The 7367-nt window shown below is 36.3% G+C and overlaps 1 pseudogene; it reads left to right on the top strand.

Annotated features, from left to right (window-relative positions):
* Positions 1-239: 239 nt before the first annotated feature.
* LOC148122863 (olfactory receptor 4C6-like) lies at positions 240-1199 on the top strand (annotated as a pseudogene).
* The last annotated feature ends 6168 nt before the right edge of the window (positions 1200-7367 follow it).

Genomic DNA, 7367 nt, shown 5'->3' with positions numbered 1-7367 from the left:
CAAATCCAAGCAGAAAACACAGAACAGAAACCATGAACTGTATGAGTGTAAAGCTTCCTAGAGCAGTAGAGTTGAAACTGTGATAAAGCCTTTATTGTTAGTGCTTGGTTTTTGTAGTACAAGATGGAGAAAAGAATGATAAAGTGATTATTAGACAGTGCCGCCAAACTGCCCAACAAACCAATAACTACTGATTTAAAAAAAACATTTCTTATGCAGATTATTGAGTTCAGTAGTCCATGATTTTATCAACTCGCATCAGATGGAGAAGCTATTCTTTATTTATTCTTTTGGGAATTACAAAGAATCCATAATTAAGAAAAATATTATCAGTTTTGTTCCTACTCATGTATGTAGCAACAATGTTAGGAAACATATTGATTGTGGTAACAATAACTAGAAGTCCTGGTCTGAGGTCTCCCATGTATTTCTTCCTTAAGTTGCTATCCCTCATGGAGGTTACTTACTCTTCTATCATTACCCCCAAGTTAATTATGGACTCTTTCTCTGAGAACATTTCCATTTCATTGGAAGGTTGCATGACTCAGCTCTGGATTACTTCTTTGGTGGTGTGGTGATAATTCTTCTCATTGTGATGGCCTATGACCATTATGTGGCCATCTGTAAACCTTTGCATTATTTGACAACCATGAGTCCCAGAGTATGTTGCCTTATGGTAGGAGGGACTTGGGTTGGTGGATGTGCACATGCAACCATTCAGCTTCTTTTCATGTATCAAATACCTTTCTGTGGCCCGAATATCATAGATCACTTTATGTGTGATTTATTTCCACTGTTGAAATTGGCGTGCATGGACACCTATATTCTAGGTCTCTTGGTCATTCTCAACAGTGGAGTGATGTGTATGGCCATTTTCCTTATTTCTACCTGCTTCCTATGTGATCATCCTCTGCTCCCTAAAGTCCTCTAGCTCTGAAGGAAGGCGTAAAGCCCTCTCAACATGTACTTCCCACTTCACAGTGGTTGTACTCTTCTTTGTGCCGTGTATTTTCTTGTATGTCAGACCTGTGGTCACTTACCCTGTAGACAAGATAGTGGCTGTGTCCTTCACTGTCATTGAGCCAATGTTAAATCCTTTGATATACACCTTGAGTAATGCAGAGGTTAAAAATGCCCTAAGGAGGCTTCTAATGAAACAGGGGACATTGAGCAATCATTATCTTACACACAGGAAGTAATGCTTCCCAGAAAGCTAACAGCAATCTCTCCTCTGCATTACCCTACTCTGTTGTGGGAGTAACTTCCGCTGCCTCAACCAATAGTCGCTGAAATACGAGCCCACAGTGAGGCGGGGAGCGACTTCCGCTCAGTCAGCCAATAGCTGCTGAAATACCAGCCCACTGGGGCATGGTATATTTCTCTTTTAAAAAGAGAAGCAGATCCGGATCAGGCTCTCTTGGTTCCGGCTCTTGTTTCCGGTGCTTGGTTTCCGGCTCCTGCTCCCGGCTCCTGCTCCAGCAACTAGGCTCCCTTCCTGACGGTTTATGGTGTATGTAAGTTTTACCCCCCAAAATAAATAACCCCTTAAAACATAACTGGTGTGGGATTGATTCGCGCCGATACTACTCCATTGTGAATCCAGCCCCATGGATGTCTTTCAAACTTAACAATCAGGTAATGATACAATGGTCCTCTCTATTCTGGTTAGTGTCTTGTCCCCAGCAAGCCAAACCATCACATTTATACTACATCTTTTTCCTCCTAACTCTATAGGAAACCAAACGAAAGTAAAATCTCTATTTTTGAAAAGTATTTGGTATTACTATCCCAATATATGACTTTGAAAACATCCTGAAAATATCTTACATTCTAAGACACTAGAAATTTTACTGAACATCATAGCCAAAATAAATAATCTATTTTGAACTTTCTTAACATTTAAGACTGCTGCTCTTCTGAATTTCCCATGTAGTCAACTATTACAAAATAAGCTAATACATAGCTAAAATCTTCAATTGCTTATGCTTCTATGTCTCTGACCTAGACACTGTATATTTAATTTATTGAAAGCCGCAAATACAGGAGTTGAAATCAACATCCTGAAATCTATCATAAAGTTTGAAAATTACTATTCATGGATATTCTTTGATAAAGAGTGTTGTTTCTTATCTGGATCAATCGGAATCAATTAGATTTAGTCATTTAATTCCTTGTAAAACTTGGTTAAGAGTTTTGTAAAGTAGCCCATTTCTTCCTCTATGTGATGTTTTCTGTGCTGTTCAAAAAACATTGTGTAGTAATTTTTTTTAGGGACAGAGACCCAGATGTATTTCCAGTCACACACAGAGAGATAAGCACCATTTATACTCTCAAACATACATCAGAACAAAGAGACACACAGTCACAGACAGAAACACATATGACTTCACAGAACCACATACAACCTTCAAGCAGGCACAGATTCAGAATTATACAACAAACAAACAGAGGACAGAAAACACAAGAAGCATGATGTAGAGTATTCAAGTATGGATTCATTCTTGATTAAATGACTCTGGGGGAAGTGCTTATATTTCTTTCCTTAGTGTGACTCCATGTATTTTTGGTAACTCAGCGTTAATCACTAAGGAATGTAACGCATATATCTGACAAAATGGATTTCAAACAAAAGCTAATCAAAAACGACGAGGAGGGACACTTCACTTTGATCAAGGGAACAGTTAAAAAAGAAGTCATTAATATACTAAACATACATGCATCAAATTCTGCTGCATCCAATTTCATAAAAAGTTTGTACTATTAAATTTAAAGATGAAGATTAACATCAATCCAAATAGTAGGTGATTTCAAAACTCAGTTTTCTATATTAATCGGGGCAGGTCATCTGGACAAAAATTAAACAGAAAAACATGAGAACTAATTGACATCATACATCAAATGACTTAACATATGTCTGTAGAATATTCCAACCCAAAACAAAAGAATGCATGTTGTACTTATAAGAACACACAGGACTGAAGATTCCTAAGACAGACAAAATCCTTGGATACAAAACAAATCTGTGCATATTCGAAAACACTGCAATCCTATATAAGTACAAAGTAATAAAACTTAAAAATGATAGTAAAGCAATCCCCAATAAATACTTAAACTCATAGAAATTAAGCAACTCATTACTGAATAATGACTAGGGTAAAGAAGAACTCTAGAAAGAAATTTTAAAAATTACTAAAAGTAGTGAAATGAAAACACAGCTCTACAAATAAGAAGAAAATGCACAGCTTTAGGTGGATGGTTAATGACCTAAAGGCTCTGCTGAACTGAAAGGCTCTGGGCATGACTTCATCTATAAAACCTGTCGACTGTTAGTATCCAGGAAGCTACCCTCTGTTGGTATCTACTACCTTGAGCAGGGGAACTGATTTGAGGATGGATTCTATCATCCCTAAAGTTCTCTCTTCCAACCACAAAGCCCCAAGCTTGCTATGCGACATTTGTATAGTCTCAACCCTGGTGGTAACAACACAACACTTCAATTATACTGAGCCAAGGAAATGATTTAATTTTCTTCTCTCTCTTTCATCCCTAGTGTAATCAAGCACCTTGACATCATTCCTAAGCACAGTCTTTCCCAGTAACCCCAAGAGACTACATAGGTACAGGCTCAAACACATCAGTTGGAAAAACAGATGAGTGACTGACTTCTCAGATTGACCGTCCCAAAATTTAGATCTTAACAAAACCTCAGGGCACATTCTGTGCCTCTCCCCATCTCATCCCATCACCAGGAAAGCAGCTGAATTCTGCTTCCACCTGTGGTGGAACTCCATTGCTCTGGGGCAGTGCCCAACAGCATGGAAGAAGGGGGGATACCTGCCTCCAGGCTGTGGCACCATCCCTACACTCCACTGGACTTTGTCCCATAAAGACCAACTCTGTCAACCAACTTCACACACCTGAATGTCATTCTCATGATATTCATACCAATCGTACCCCGTAACTTCAACAGACTACATAAGCACAGGTGCAAACCACACCAGTTGGAAAAACAGCAAATTACCCAAGAACAATCACAAACCACAGCAGTAGGAAGAACAGGCACAGAGACAAGTCACAACAGTTGGAAGAAAAGATTAAACACATGTGTAAAAAATACATTCAACAAAGGAAAGACCAAAGTGGCACCACCAGAATACAGTGATGCTACAACAGCACAAGCTGAACATCCCAAGCAGGGGAAACAGAAGAAAATAAGCTTTAAAATTGCTTAATGAAGATTATAGAGGATCTTAAGCAGGAAATAATTCCCTTAAAGAAGTTTAGAAAAAGACAACCCAGAAAATGGAAGAAATAAATAAATCCCTTAAAAGAAGCAAAGAAGGTCAAGAAAAAAGTGATCAGATGGGTGGAGGAAATAGATCAAGACTTGAAAACTGAAATAGAAACACACAAACTGAGGGGATTCTAGAAATGGAAAATATGCAGAAGGAAAAAAATACAGATGCAAATATAGGCAACATAAAATAAGAGATACAAAAGAGAATCTCAAGATTTGAAAATATGATAAAGGAAATAAAGTTATCAGTAAATAAAAAGCGTAAAATCCAATAAGTTTATAACATAAAACATTCAGGAGTTCCGGGACACCATGAGAATACCAAGCCTAAGAATAATAGGTATAGAAGAAGGAGAAGAGTGCCAGCTCAAAAACACAGAAAGCATTTTCAACAAACAAAATCCTAGAACACTTTCCCAACCTAAAGAAAGTCATTTGTACAAAGGTAAAAGAAGTTTACATAACATCAAAGAGGCTGGGCCAAAAAAAAAGTGCCTATTCCACATAATTATCAAACCACTAACTATACTAACATTTATATATATATAAATGTTATATAAATATATATATATATATATAAAATAAAGAAATAATTTAAAGATCTGCAAAACAAAAGACCAAGTAACTTATAAAGGCAATCCTATCAGAATACCCATCTTCTCATTGGATACTCTAGAAGTCAGAAGGTCCTGGACAGATGTTTTTCAGACACTAATGGACCAAAAATGCCTGCCCAGACTTCTGGAGGTGTAATCAACCCTGACTTCAAGTATGTAGTAATGAAAGCAGTTTGGTATTGGCATAAAAACAGGCAGGTGAACTAGTGCAATCAAATCAAAGATCCTTAATAAATTCAGACACCTGTGAACACTAGATTTGGAACAAACAATCCAAAAAGAAACAACCAAAAAGAAAGCATCTTGATCAAATGGTGCAGGTGTAACTGGAGGTCAGCAAGCAGAAGATTGTAAATACATTCATATCTATCGCCTGCACAAAACCCAAATCCAAGTGAATCAAAAACCTCAACACAAATCCAGTTACACTTTAGCTGATTCAAGGGAAAATGAGAAGTATCTTTAAATACATGGACACAGGAGACTACTTCCTGAGTATAAAACCAGTCACATAGGTGCTGAGATTAATAATTAATAAATTAAACCTCATGAAACTGAAAAGCAAAGAACATGGTCAATTAAACAAAATGACAACCTGATGAATGGAAAAAAAATCTCCAACCCCACATCTGACAGAGGAATGTTATCCAAAACATGTAAAGAACCGAAGAAGCTAGAAATTAAAATAACTAACAATCCCATTAAAATTTGAGGTTTATATTTAAACAGAATTCTCAACAGAAGAATCCCAAGTGGGCAAGACACACTTAAAGAACTGTTCAATATCCTTAGCTATCAGAAAAATGCAAATGAAAAGGACTCTGAGATACCTTCTTTCACCTGTCACAACAGACTAATGATAACCTACATTGAAGATGATATGGAGTAAGGGGAACATTTCTCTACAGTGGTTGGAGCACAAATTTGAATAGTCACTTTGGTAAAAAAAAGTATGATGGTTTCTCAGAATCTTGTGGATCAATCTACCTCAAGATCCAGTGATACCCTTCTTGGGCATAAACACAAAGTATGCTCAGTCATAGCAGAAAGGCACTTGCTCAACTCTGTTCATAACAGCAACATTATTTATAATAGTTAGAACCTGGAAACAACCTATGTGCCCTTCCAGTGAAGAATTGATAAAGAAAATATGGTTTATCTGCACAATGGACTATTATTCTTTGGAAAAATTCGTTACATTATGAAATTTATAGTCAAATGGGGACCTAGAAAAAAAATAAATGAGATGTTCTTAGGTAACTGGGGGTGTACCAGAGTAAAGGGAAGGGGTGGAGAGATGGGAACATGAGGGATCAGGAGAGTTGAGTTGAGAGTGGGAAGGTGGGGTAGAATAATGAAAGAGATATTTTGATAGAGAGATTTTTTTCTGGGCTTAGGGAGAAACCTGGTGCCAGGGAAACTCCCAGCAACCCACAAAGATGACATCATCTAAGATTTCTAGAAATAGTGGGAAGGGTGTCTGAACTTGCTTTCCCCAGTAATCAGGTTGATGACTACCCATCATAGACTTTGTCCAGTACCTGATGAAATCAGATACAGAAATCTACAGTCAAGCACTGGATCGAGCTCCAAGAGGCCATTTGAACATTTTGTCAAGGAATTATATAGTAAAGAGGGGCTAAGTACCTACATAAAACTTGAAAACTCTCAAATAAATAGCTTAATTACACATGAAAGAGTCTCTAGAACAACAATAAGAAAAAGCAATCAAAAGCCAGGGGTCAAATTAATGAAGTAGAAAAAAATAATTTGCAAGAAGTCAATGAAACAAAGAGCTTTCCTTGAGAAAATCAACAAGATTGACAAACTTTCAATCAAATTCAACAAAACACAGAAAAAGATGATCCAATTTAATAGACTTAAGATTGAATGAGAGATATCACAACAGACATGAAGAAAAGTTAAGGAATCATAAGGTATAATATAAAAAATTTCTTTTACATCTAACTGGCAAAGCTAAAAGAAATGGATAAATATCTTGACACATATTAACTATCAATGTGAAATCAGATAAATATTTTGGACACATAATCTCTATTGAAATCAGAAAAGTAATTAAGAGGCTTCCATTAAAAAAAATTAAAGCTCAAGTGCAAATGGATTCAGCACCGAATTCTATCAGACCTCCAAAGAACAGCTAAGGCCAATATTTCCAAAATTATTTCATAAAATAAAACTGAAAGAATATTTCTTAATTCTTTTTATGAAGTCACTATCACCTTGATACCAAAACTACATAAGGATCCAAAAACAAAAGAAAATTACAGAACTTTTTCCTTTATGGAGATGAATATGAAAATTCCCAATAAAATAGTAACAAAATAAATCCAAGAATAAATAAAAAAATTTCCATTGTGCTTAAGTAAGTGTCATTCCAGAGATACAGAAATGATTCAAAATATGTAAATCGATAAATGTAATCTTCCATATAA

This window comes from Myodes glareolus, chromosome 2 (genome assembly GCF_982192425.1).
Source record: "Myodes glareolus chromosome 2, mMyoGla1.1, whole genome shotgun sequence".
In the NCBI taxonomy this organism is placed as follows: domain Eukaryota; kingdom Metazoa; phylum Chordata; class Mammalia; order Rodentia; family Cricetidae; genus Myodes; species Myodes glareolus.
Note: the sequence above shows the minus strand (reverse complement) of the source record. Positions and strands in the feature narration are given on the sequence as shown.